Genomic DNA, 13,888 nt, shown 5'->3' on the forward strand with positions numbered 1-13,888 from the left:
ATCTTTCAACTCTTTACTTTCTATCAGTGACACCTCTCCCCTTATAACCTGGCTTTTCTGGTGCCAGATTGGTTGATGTGGATTTAGTGCATGTCTGCTTTGTGGCCATCAAGGTGGCACAACCCTACACCAGCAAAAAGACAACTCACTGACGGTTCAGATGATGGTTAGTGTCTTTTAGCAATAAGGTGTTTTTTTGATGTATGTACATTTTTTTTAGACATAACGCCATTACGTACTGGAGAGAATACAGTAGAGTGTAAACCTGTTACATGCACTGGGAAACCAAAAACCGGGAGGTTTGGGTTATATTGGTACATACCAGCTCCCTGGGGGGTCAGCAGTGTAACAGTCTATCACAGCATAGCAGTCTTCAAGTAGCAGGAGAAAGTGATGAGAAACTAAGGAAATATGTAATTATCAGAGATGCCAGCCTCTGACTACTGCTATTGGTATGTGCCAGAAATTTGAGGTCTGAGAAAGATAGAGGCAGCGGCCTAAAGAAGGGAAATCATAATACCGTTGCTTGTGCCAAACATCACGAGAAATACATACTTTATAAATATTATTCCTTATCACATTTCTATTAGGTCAGTTGCATTAGCCTACTTTGCAAGTAAGGAAATAGGAGTTCTGAGAAATTAAACCGCACAACTAAGATCATGGTTCTGTAGGAGAGGGGAGCCAGGCTTTGAACTGGTGTCTATCTGACTCTAATGCCAGGAAGCTAAACCACTAAGCCAACTGTCCAACTATGACTGTAGTACCAGACAGGCCACTGCACAGGTTGGAAGACCTGAGTCTTCTGAGCTTTCAATCTTCACTTTCTATACGACTTGAAGCAACTTATCTGTTCTCTTTGAACTTTGTAAAGTCAAGGTTGATGATAAATCAAAGGAGATGATGTGCATATGAATGGGTTCAGCAACCAGCCACAACCAACTCTTCTTCTGAAGTCCCTTTCTCTCACCTCCTCCTCCCTGCAGTGATGAACTTTAGTTGGTAGATCAGTTGCTCTTGCTACCTTTACAAACAACTCCAAAGCTTAGTGGCTTAAAACAAACACTTATTATTTGTTATTTTATTATTTTTCAGACTTCTATGATTGGTTGGATGTTTCCTTACATAGACTCTCCCATGTGTCTGGGATCCAATGGGAAGGTCAGCTGGGGGCCAATGATTCTAGAAGGGCCACAATTATATGTTGGGGATTGAATGGCAGTCGGTCAGGCAATGAGGTGATGAGCCACGTGTCTCAGCCAAGCAGGCTGGCTGGGGCTTGTTCAAATGGTGGTCACAGAGAACTGGAGAAAGTGGGCAAAGCCCAGGTTCACAGCTGGCATCGGCTCACCTCCACATTCTATTCGCTGAAGCAGGTCACAGGCCAGCCCAGATGCAGTGGGGAGGAAACAGATTCAGCCCCTGGATGAGCGGCGCACAGTTAGGAAGGGCATGTGTCACTTTAACCATCAGGGACTGCTGTCAGCCAGTCTTGCAGAGCCACACATGTGCTCAGCTTTCTCGAGTTTTCTCTGCCCCAAGAACAGACAGTTTGTTTTTCCAGTAGGGCACAGATTGCAGGTCTCGTTGGGTTGTTTGTTTTTGTGATTGTTTTGACTTTTAGCTATTTCCAGGATGTTTCTTTCAGAGAGGAAAATGGCTCAGTTTGTCCCCATGAGCTGTGACAGCAAAGGAAACCATAAACAAGATGAAAAGACAACCCTCAGAATGGGAGAAAATAATTGCAAATGAAGCAACTGACAAAGCACTAATCTCCAAAATATGGAAGCAGCTTATGAAGCTCAATATCAGGAAAACAAACAACCCAATCAAAAATGGGCCAAAGACTTAAACAGACATTTCTCAAAAGAAGACATACAGATGGCTACTAAACAGATGAAAAGATGTTCAACATCACTTATTATTAGAGAAATGCAAATCAAAACTACAATGAGGCATCACATCACACTGATCAGAATGGCCATAATCAGAAAATCTGCAAATAATAAATGTTGGAAAGGATGTGGCAAAAAGGGGAACTTCTTCCACTGGTGGGAATGTAAATTGATACAGCCACTATGGAGAACAGTATGGAGATTTCTTTAAAAAGACAAAACAAAAAAACTAGCACTACCATATGACCCAGCAATCCCACTACTAGGCATATATGCTGAGAAAACCATGATTGTAAAAGACACAGGTACCCCAATATTCACTGCAGCACTATTTACGATAGCCAGGACATGGAAGCAACCTAGATATCCATCAACAGATGAATGGACAAAGAAGCTGGGGTACATACGCACAATGCAATATTACTCAGCCATAAAAAGGAACATGTTTGAGTTCGTTCTAGTGAGGTAGAGGAGCCTAGAGCCTGTTATACAGAATGAAGTTAAGTCAGAAAGAGAAAAACAAATATCATATATGAATGCATATGTATGGAATCTAGAAAAATGGTGACCCTATTTGCAGGGCAAGAATAAACTTAGATGTGGAGAACAGACATGTACACAAAGAGGGCAGGAGAGGGCGGGACGGACTGACAGAGCAGCAGTGGACCACACACATTACCATATGCAAAGCTAGTGAGAAGCTGCTCTGTAATACAGGGAGCTCAACCTGGTGCTCTATGACAGCCTAGAGGTCTGGGATGGGCTGGGAGGTGGGAAGGACCTTCAAGAGAGAGGACATATGTAAACCTACAGCTGGTTCATGTTGATGCATGGCAGAAACCAACAAACACTGTAAAATAATTAAGCTCCAATTTAAAAAAAAATTTTTTTTTAAAAGATGAGCTGTGACAGGGCAATACTTTGTGGTCAGAGGTCCCAGAACCTAGGGCAGGGCCAGCAGAGACAGAGACAGGCTCTTGGGGCACCAGAGGCTGCCCTTTCCAAATAAGAAGAGGATGGTGCTTTCTTCTGAGGCACGTGGAGCTCCCCCACAGCCAGGGTTTTCCACATCAAAATCTTGACCAGGGCTCCCCGGCCTTGCCGGGGGACCAGGGAGAGCTCACCTCTCGAGCCAGTTGGAAGCACTCCCAGCCTGATGGATTTGTGGAACTCCGGCCGGCCCACAATGATAATATCTGGCTCACTGGCTCACGCTTCATCTGCCTTCAAGTTTGGAGATTGCGCAAGACACACAAAAGGTGGCAGAGAGCCTTGGAATGTCCCTTTGATGAAATCACCCTGGGGCCCTTTGCAGGCGGATGAGAGGGGTCACACACTCCCCACAGGGTCCTCCTGATGGAGTGTGCATACCGGGTGTGGGTGCTCACTCAGCTTAGGTCAATTCCCTCCATCTGGGGCCTGGACAAGGAGACGCTCAAGGCTGTGACTGCAGAGATGCAGGAAGGAATGTCTCAAGAAGAGGGAAAGTTGAGCTCATGCACTTTGCTGGCAGAACCTCTGAGAACAGGGCCTTCTCGGGAGAAACTATTGCTGAGAGGTTGCGAGGTCAGGGAGGGTCCCGCGCCACGTGAGGGGGCAAATGTCCCTTCCTGGCCTCTGTTCCCTCAGGCAGAGTCCTGCATGGCGGCACCCCTGCGTGAGTGGCCAAGTGAGAAACTTCACCATCACTCCGCCCCACTCACAAGTAGGTATTAAGTGAGATCCAGCAGGAGGCCAGGATCACATCTGCCTGGAGGCTGCCTGGGGAAGCCAGAGCCTCCCCCAACACCACCCGTGGCCACCTTACCCAGCACTTCCCGGAGGGCAGAGCTCAGCAGCACCTGCAGGGGGCCCAGCCTGGCTCTTAGGAAATGGCCCTGCGTCTGCATTCCCACAGTTCTTGTTTCCTGGCTCTGGAGACAATGCCAAGTTCAGTTCTCACCCACAGGAAAGTTTCCAAATCGGAAAACCAAGGAGGTGCCATAATTCATACCCAGATCAGGGTACAAACAAAAGTAGCCTGTCTGCTTTCTTTCCGTGCGTTTCTCCCGGATGGCTCCAGGACCCTGGCCTGAGGACAGCAAATCTGGGCCAAGCAAGTGTGGTTCCTGCCCTACTTCGTGAGGAAGTCCTCCTGATCCAAGGATGGCTCAGCTCCCTCCTGAGGTGTGTAACCTCCGGCACCACTATCTGGCTTTCTTGCTCCCCTCTAGGCCTCGGTGAATTGCAACCACCCTCCTCCCACTCTTACCCTGGCCCTTCACCTGGGACTCCGTTTGCTGAGCATGTGCCCAAGTCTCCCAGCAGATGGCTGTAGCTGGCCAGGAGGAAGAAAAGTTCTACGGACCCCAACAAATAGGGTCCATTCCTGCAGAATCCAGAAACTGGGAGGATTCCTAAGTGGGCAGCCCCATCTCCAAGATCCACCCCAAGAGCCGGGCTAACCTCGCCCATGAGCTTTGCACATTTCCACATCATCAGCCACTTAGGAATGGCCTTCCTCTTGAGGATGCCCTCCTCCTCTGTTTTCTCCAACGCTCCACCAAGACCGAGTCCATCTCTCTTTCTTTTTTTTTCTTAAAGACTATACTCTTTTTCAGTTCAGTTCAGTCACTCAGTCGTGTCCGATTCTTTGCGACCCCATGAACCTCAACACACCAGGCCTCCCTGTCCATCACCAACTCCCAGAGTCCACCCAAATCCATGTCCATTGAGTCGGTGATGCCATCCAACCATCTCATCCTCTGTTGTCCCCTTTTCCTCCTGCCCTCAATTTTTCCCAGCATCGGGGTCTTTTCAAATGAGTCAGCTCTTCGAATCAGGTGGCCAAAGTATTGGCGTTTCAGCTTCAACATCAGTCCTTCCAATGAATACCCAGGACCAATCTCCTTTAGGATGGACTGGTTGGATCTCCTTGCAGTCCAAGGGACTCTCAAGAGTCTTCTCCAACACCACAGTTCAAAAGCATCAATTCTTTGGCACTCAGCTTTCTTTATAGTCCAACTCTCACATCATACATGACCACTGTTAAAAACCATAGCCCTGACTAGACAGATTTTTGTTGGCTTTTTAAGAAAACAAATATCATATAATATTGCTTACATGTGAAATCTAGAAAAATGGGGCAAATGAACTTACTTTCAAAACAGAAATAGGGACACAGAAGAAGAAAACAAGCTTATGAATACAAAGGGGGCAAGGAGGTGGGCTGAACTAATATGTACAAAACAGATTAACTAATGAGAACCCATTGAGTAGGAAACCCTACTCAATGTTCTGTGGTGACCTAAAAGGGAAGGAAATCTAAAACAGAGGGGATATATGTATATGTATAACAGATTCACTTTGCTGTACAGCAGAAAATAACACAACACTGTATAGCAACTATACTCCAATAAAAATTAATTTAAAAAATAGAATAGCCCATTTTCGGGTATCCAGGGGACCTTTTGGTTGGGTGACACTAGCAGGACTCTCACCCTGAGAGGGAGAAGCACGACCTATGAAGGCTAGGACGTACCCTTGATCTTGAACTCCAGGTTCTTGGCGGGCAGGTGCCGGGGATGCTCTCCAGTCTACCGAGTCTGGAATCCACACACACATGCCCAGACTGAATCTCCCAAGTTTCCTTCAACACAACCCTTAGACTTTTCAGATTCTGCTAAAAGGGTGCAACTAATCCAAGTACACAGAGGCCAAGGGAAGGGAGAGTGTCTATGTAATAGGAAGGGAAATTGGGGGCAAAGAGATGGGGGAGATTCTCAGATAAATTAGAGATTCTGAAGATTTAGCAGAAAGATCTACTGTACACATCTCTGTGTCCAGGGGAGGCTTTCTGGAATGAACGCTTTATTCTTTCAACAATCCTGTGGCTACAGTTGGTAACATCCAATTTTCCAGGAAGAAAATACCAAGTGTGAGAGAGGATGTTCACGGAGGACAAGTACTCCAGCATCTCTCATTCTGCCGTCTCCCCAGAGCCCTGTCTTCTCCACACTTTCCCATGTCCTTCTGTATCTGTGTTCACCTGCCTCCAGGCTCTCTCAGCAGCTGACATGATTAATGGGCCACGACAGGCCCAGGAAACAGCCCCAGTACCTCCAAGATTTCTTTGGCTTTCTTTCACAGCGGAGGCCCTCAGTCTTCCAAGATTCTGCTGCACTCAGTCCATGTAAGGAGATCAGGCCTCACACAGGTAAGCGTGTCCGGTCACACCACCCACACCCACTCCCAGTCCACAGGGCACACTCACACATTCCCCAGGCTGGGCGCCTGGAACCTGGCCTGATCCTACCTTTGAAAATCTGGTGAAATTAACACAACATTGTAAATCAACTAGATTTCAACAAAATAATTTTTTTTAAAAGAAAGAAAACCTGATGACGATTTTTGAATCCTTTCCATCTCTTTTTTAAATTATAAAGACAATATAACCACATTATAGAAAACAAAGACACTGCATTTAAAATTTTGCTTTTACTTCTGTTTAGTCCTTATTTGTTCACAGATAGGTTTGTTTTTCTCTTTCATAATCTTTTCCATTCTGTTTATTGCAGGATATCAAACATAGTTCCCTGTGCTATACTTGCTGTTCGTCTATTTTATCTGGAGTAATTTGTATCTGCGAATCCCAAACTCCTAGTTTATCCCTTCCCCACTCCCTCTCCCCCTCGGTAACCATGGGTTTGTTTTCTACCTCCATGTGTCTGTTTTGTAAATAAGTTCATTACTGAGTTTGTCTTTCTTTTTAATAGCAGTAGTCAGAATGTAGGAAATGTCAGGAGCCGCTCACAACGCAGCGTCCTGGGGCTGACCGCGTCCTCCTCCACCTTCCCTGTGAGAAGCTGAGGCGCCGTCTGCCTCCACAAGGCGCCAGGAGAAAGCCAAATGGCCTCCCGGAAGTGAACATCCTGCCTATCCGGGGTCAGGGCTCTGGCAGGCTCCCTGGCGGCTCCGCGGCTGTCAGGGGGAGGTCGAGCTCGCGCCTTCTCCCAGTGGGTGACGCAAGGCTGGCCCTGCCCAGAACAGAGCCGTCAGTGTCTCTGGAGGACGGACCTTGGCGCCAGCTTCAGAGTGGGTGGAACACTGAGCTTTTGTTAGGGCGCCAGCCTCATCAGTTCCACTGTTTCCATAAACCCAGCGGGTTTCCCTGACTCTGCCAGAGGTAGACTGGAAGGGGGAGCCCTGGATGTGAGCAGGACCCTGCGCAGGGACCCCCCCACCACTGCCACAGCCTGCTCAGTGCCTAGACAGTCTCTTCCCACGAAAACAGCTCCGTCCCAAGCCTGAAAAAAAAGTATGAAGAGCGGGACTGTTTGGCCAACATGCTGGCTAAGAGAAACCTTGGAGGCAGCTCAGGAGCTACCGCTGTTCCACAGGGGCCGTGCTTCCAAACACAAATATTACACTTGGCAGTCTGGTTGTCTCCGGCTTCACAACTTAAGATGGCGCTCTGGGGGGTCATGTAGAAGTTGGGGAAGAGAGAGAGATGAAGGAAAAAGACACTAAGCCTCCTGGAACAAAATGAGCTTTTGATTTCTAGACAGCATTGAACTGGTACTAGTGTTTAAAATCCACCCTGGTTAAGGGCTCCATTTCTAGGAGTTTTTGGAGCAGAAGGAATTGTGAGGGTGCACCCTCTCCCCCAGCTCTTCCCGATGGAGCTGTCAGGACAGAAACATGAAAATTAAAATGGCAGCTCCTGGATTCTTGGAAGATTGACATCTAATCCCCACAACTCAAGACTAGAAGCCATGGCAGTCCTCTTCATGAAGATTTTTCCTGCACCACTGTGTGGTACAGAGGATGAAATGGTCGCATGGCATCACTGACTCAATGGACATGAGTTTGAGCAAGCTCTGGGAGATGGTGACGGACAGGGCAGCCTAGCACACTGCATCCATGGGGTCGCAAAAAGCCGGTCATGACTGAGTGACTAAACAACATTGTGTCCTATATTCTTCTATGAGATGGCCAGAGGTACAGTCCCAAGACAAGGCAGTTCAGTCAGTTCAGTGGCTCAGTCGTGTCTGACTCTTTGTGACCCCATGGACTGCAGCACACCAGGCTTCCCTGTCCATCACCAACTCCTGGAACTCACTCAGACTCAGGTCCATTGAGTCAGTGATGCCATCCAACCATCTAGTCCTCTGTCATCCCCTTTTCCTCCAGCCTTCAATCTTTCCCAGCATCAGGGTCTCTCCCAGTGAGTCAGTTCCTCGCATCAGATGACAGAGTATTGCAGTTTCAGCTTCAGCATCAGTCCTTCAAATGAATATTCAGGAATGATTTCCTTCAGGATGGACTGGTTGGATCTCCTGCAGTCCAAGGGACTCTCAAGAGTCTTCTCCAACACCAAAGCTCAAAAGCACCAATTCTTCAGTGCTCAGCTTTCTTCACAGTCCAACTCTCACATCCATACATGACTACTGGAAAAACCATAGCTTGGACTAGATGGACCATTGTTGGCAAAGTAATGTCTCTGCTTTATAATATGCTGTCTAGATTGGTCATAATTTTTCTTCCAAGGAGCAAGCGTCTTTTAATTTCATGGCTGCAGTCACCACCTGCAGTGATTTTGGAGCCCCCAAAAATAAAGTGAGCCATTGTTTCCACTGTTTCCCCATCTACTGCCATGAAGTGATGGGACCAGATGCCATGATCTTAGTTTTCTGAATAAGAGCTTTTTCACTCTCGTCTTTCACTTTCATCAAGAGGCTCTTTTGTTCTTCTTCGCTTTCTGCCATAAGGATGGTGACATCTGCATATCTGAGGTTATTGATATTTCTCCCAGCAATATTGATTCCAGCTTGTGCTTCCTCCAGCCCAGCATCTAGCATGATGTACTCTGCATATAAGTTAAATAAGCAGGGTGGAAATATACAGTCTTGACATACATTTCATGATTTGGAACCAGTCGAATTTCAAATTGGCTTAAAACTCAACATTCAGTAAACTAAGATCATGGCATCTGGTTCTATCACTTCATGGCAAATAGACAGGGAAAAAAGGGAAACACATCCAGTTCTAACTGTTTCTTCTTGACCTGCATACAGATTTCGCAGGAGGCAGGTCAGGCGGTCTGGTATTCTCATCTCTTGAAGACTTTTCCAGTTTGTTGTAATACACACAGTCAAAGGCTTTGGTAAGTGAATAAAGCAGAAGTAGATATTTTTCTGGAACTCTCTTGCTTTTTTGATGATCCAGTGGATAATGACCATTTGATCTCTGGTTCCTCTGCCTTTTCTAAATCCAGCTTGAACATCTGTAAGTTTACAGTTCATGTACTGTTGAAGCCTGGCTTGGAGAATTTTGAGCATTACTTTGATAGTGTGTGAGATGAGTGCAATTGTGTGGTAGTTTGAAGATTGTTAGGCATTGCTTTTCTTTGGGATTGGAATGAAAACTGACCTTTTCCAGTCCTGTGGCCACTGCTCAGTTTTCCATATTTGCTGGCATATTGAGTACAGCATTTTAACACCATCATCTTTTAGGATTTGAAACAGCTCAACTGGAATTCCATCACCTCCACTAGCTTTGTTTGTAGTGATGCTTCCTAAGGCCCACTTGACTTCACATTTCCAGAATGTCTGGCTCTAGGTGAGTGATCACACCATCGTGATGATCTGGGTCGTGAAGATCTTTTTTGTACAGTTCTTCTGTGTATTCTTGTCACCTCTTCTTAATATCTTCTGCTTCTGTGAGGTCCATACCAGTTCTGTCCTTTATTGTGCCCATCTTTGCATGAAATGTTCCTTTGGTATCTCTAATTTTTTTGAAGAGATCTCTAGTCTTTCCCATTCTGTTGTTCTCCTCTATTTCTTTGCACTGCTCACTGAGAAGGCTTTCTTATCTCTCCTGGCTATTCTTTGGAACTCTGCATTCAGATGGGTATATCTTTCCTTTTCTCCTTTGCCTTTCACTTCTCTTCTTTTCACAGCTGTTTGTAAGGCCACCTCAGACAACCATTTTGCCATTTTGAATTTCTTTTTCTTGGGGATGGTCTTGATCACTGCCTTCTGTACAATGTCATGAACCTACATCCATAGTTCATCAGGCACTCTATCAGATCTAATCCCTTGAATCTATTTCTCACTTCCACTGTATAATCGTAAGGGATTTGATTTAGGTCATACCTGAATGGACTGGTGGTTTTCCCCACTTTCTTCAATTTAAGTCTGAATTTTGCAATAAGGAGTTTGTGATCTGAGCCACAGTCAGCTTCCAGTCTTGTTTTTGCTGACTGTATAGAGCTTCTCCATCTTTGGCTGCAAAGAATATAATCAATCTGATTTCAGTATTGACCATCTGGTGATGTCCATGTGTAGAATCTTCTCTTGTGTTGATGGAAGAGGGTGTTTGCTATGACCAGTGTGTTCTCTTGGCAAAACTCTGTTAGCCTTTGCCCTGCTTCATTTTGTCTTGCAAGGCCAAATTTGCCTGTTACTCCGGGTATCTCTCAACTTCCAACTTTTGCACTCCGCTGTTGCTGCTGCTGCTGCTCCTAAGTCGCTTCAGTCTTGCCCAACTCTGTGCGACCCTATGGACAGCAGCCCACCAGGCTCCTCTGTCCACGGGATTCTCTAGGCAAGAATACTGGAGTGGGTTGCCATTTATTTTGCATTCTAGTCCCCTATAAGGAAAAGGACATCTTTTTGAAGGTCTTGTAAGTCTTCATAGAGCCATTCAACTTCAGCTTCTTCAGCATTACTGGTTGGGGAGACAGAGGGGAGGCTCAGGAAAATCCAAAGTTTATTATACTCATGAGTCCTGGAGGGAGGAAGCATGGTGTCTACACAGGGCCTTGTGGGAAAGATACCAAGGTGGTCAGGAGGCAGGAGACCTTCAGAACGAGAGGGATGTTCAGGTCATGGCCTTTATTGGGATTCCACTGGAAAGGCAAGGCAGGGCAGGGTCAACTGTCTATGACTGGCTCATCTAAATATTTTCAGTGGGCTTTGGACTTTAAAGGTGGTCCTTTGCTGCCTGGCACCTGGCCCTGGCCCTGGAATGATTAAGGTACCCTTCTAGGGTGCATGGGCCAGGTATAGCTCTGGATTGGTTAGTTTACATATCAGGGACACATTCCTGGCTCATTCCTTTGCTACTTCTAAGAATTGGCTGGCCCAGACAGGGACAGTCAAAAGGTTTGTCTAAGATGGGAAAACATCATAGTATACAGAAAATTATGAATATTTATAGTACACAGTGGGCTTCCCAGGTGGCTCAGTGGTAAAGAATCCATCTGTCAGTGGTGCAGGAGACATGGGTTCAATCCCTGGGTCAGAAAGATCCCCTGTAGGAAGAAATGGCAACCCACTCCAGTATGGAGAAACGGCAACCAACCCTTGGACAGAGGAGCCTGGCAGGATGTGGTCTATAAGGTCACACAGAGTTGATACAACTGAGCAATTTAGCATGCACACATGCGCATAACACACAGTAGTCTTCTCCAGTTGAGACCGCAGTCAATGAAAATACACCTAACCTCATCAGAGATGCCAAACCCCAAACACGACAGAGTTCTGTGCAGAGCACCATGCCAGCAACACGGAACATATGGTGTGTCAGGAGTTACGTGCACTTGGGGATGGGCAGGGAGAGTCTTCCCGGGGTGCCAGAGCTGACGGCTGATGGGGGGTGGGCAGCAAAACCCACTTTTGGGGCTCAAACCTTTGAAACTGGGGGTTCCAGACCAGCAGTCTTATGAACCTCAGAGAGGCTAGAAAAATATGCAGTGCATCTGTTAAGCTGCCCTTTCTTCATTTATGCCTCAGCTATCTTAGCTCCTTAAGAGATATAAAATTTGGGGCTCCCTTCCAGAAAGGCATTGCAATGCATACCATTTGAACCAATGCTTGTGCTTCTAGTCTAATAATTACTGTGCAGTCTTCACCTCTTAGAGCATTGGTGGTTCAGTGGCGAAAAGCAAAGGAGAAAAGCAAAGATATACCCATTTGAATGCAGAGTTCCAAAGAATAGCAAGAAGAGATAAGAAAGCTTTCCTCAGAGAGCAGTGCAAACAAATAGAGGAAAACAATAGAATGGGAAAGACTCGAGATCTCTTCAAGAAAATTAGAGATACCAAAGGAACATTTCATGCAAAGATGGGCTCAATAAAGGACAGAAATGGTATGGACCTCACAGAAGCAGAAGATATTAAGAAGAGGTGACAAGAATACACAGAAGAACTGTACAAAAAAGATCTTCACGACCCAGATAATCACGATGGTGTGATCACTCACTTAGAGCCAGACATCCTGGAATGTGAAGTCAAGTGGGCCTTAGAAAGCATCACTACAAACAAAGCTAGTGGAGGTGATGGAATTCCAGTTGAGCTATTTCAGATCCTGAAAGATGATGCTGTGAAAGTGCTGCATTCAATATGCCAGCAAATATGGAAAACTGAGCAGTGGCCATAGGACTGGAAAAGGTCAGTTTTCATTTCAGTCCCAAAGAATGCTCAAACTACTGCACAATTGCACTCATCTCACATGCTAGTAAAATAATGCTTAAAATTCTCCAACCAGGCTTCAGCAATACATGAACCGTGAACTTCCAGATGTTCAAGCTGGTTTTAGACAAGGCAGAAGAACCAGAGATCAAATTGCCAACATCCAATGGATCATCGAAAAAGCAAGAGAGTTCCAGAGAAACATCTATTTCTGCTTTATTGACTATGCCAAAGCCTTTGACTGTGTGCATCACAAAAAACTGTGGAAAATTCTGAAAGAGATGGGCATACCAGACCACCTGACCTACCTCCTGAGAAACCTGTATGCAGGTCAGGAGGCAACAGATAGAACTGGACATGGAACAGACTGGTTCCCAATAGGAAAAGGAGTACGTCAAGGCTGTATATTGTCACCCTGCTTATTTAACTTATATGCAGAGTATATCATGAGAAATACTGGACTGGAGGAAGCACAAGCTGGAATCAAGATTGCCGGGAGAAATATCAATAACTTCAGATATGCAGATGACACAACCCTTATGGCAGAAAGTGAAGAAAAACTAAAGAGCTTCTTGATGAAAGTGAAAGAGGAGAGTGATAAAGCTGGCTTAAAGCTCAACATTCAGAAAACTAAGATCATGGCATCCGGTCCCATCACTTCATGGCAAATAGATGGGGAAACAGTGGAAACAGTGGCTGACTTTATTTTTCTGGGCTCCAAAATCACTGCAGATGGTGACTGCAGCCATGAAATTAAAAGACGCTTACTCCTTGGAAGGAAAGTTATGATCAACCTAGACAGCATATTAAAAAGCAGAGACCTTACTTTGCCAACAAAGGCCTGTCTAGTCAAGGCTATGGTTTTTCCAGTGGTCATGTATGGATGTGAGAGTTGGACGGTGAAGAAAGCTTAGCGCCGAAGAATTGATGCTTTTGAACTGTGGTGTTGGAGAAGACTCTTGAGAGTCCCTTGGACTGCAAGGAGATCCAACCAGTCCATCCTAAAGGAGATCAGTCCTGGGTGTTCATTGGAAGGACTGATTTTGAAGCTGAAACTCCAATACTTTGGCCACCTGATGTGAAGAGCTGACTCATTGGAGAAGACCCTGATGCTGGGAAAGACTGAGGGTAAGAGTAGAAGGGGACGACAGAGGATGAGATGGTTGGATGGCATCGCTGACTCGATGCACATGAGTTTGAGTAAACTCCAGGAGTTGGTGATGGACAGGGAGTCCTGGCTTGCTGCAGTTCATGGGGTCGCAAGGAGTCAGACATTACTGAGCGACTGAACTGAACTGAACCTCTTAGATGCCCAAGTGTGTTCATAATAGAGGAAGTTAAAAACAACAAAAGTCAACAGTGAAAAGTGAACTGACTGAAAACATTCTGTAGGTGTATCCGTATCTTCACAGAAAGAAAATTCTATATATCAGAGCCCTCCTCTGCTTGCCCCCCCACATTCCTGCCTTGACTCATAAAACAGGAGGCCCCTCCAACTCTGTAGCTTTCTCAACAGCTCTGAAGAGGCCACACCCAGCCT

This window comes from Odocoileus virginianus, chromosome 9 (genome assembly GCF_023699985.2).
Source record: "Odocoileus virginianus isolate 20LAN1187 ecotype Illinois chromosome 9, Ovbor_1.2, whole genome shotgun sequence".
Classification (NCBI taxonomy): domain Eukaryota; kingdom Metazoa; phylum Chordata; class Mammalia; order Artiodactyla; family Cervidae; genus Odocoileus; species Odocoileus virginianus.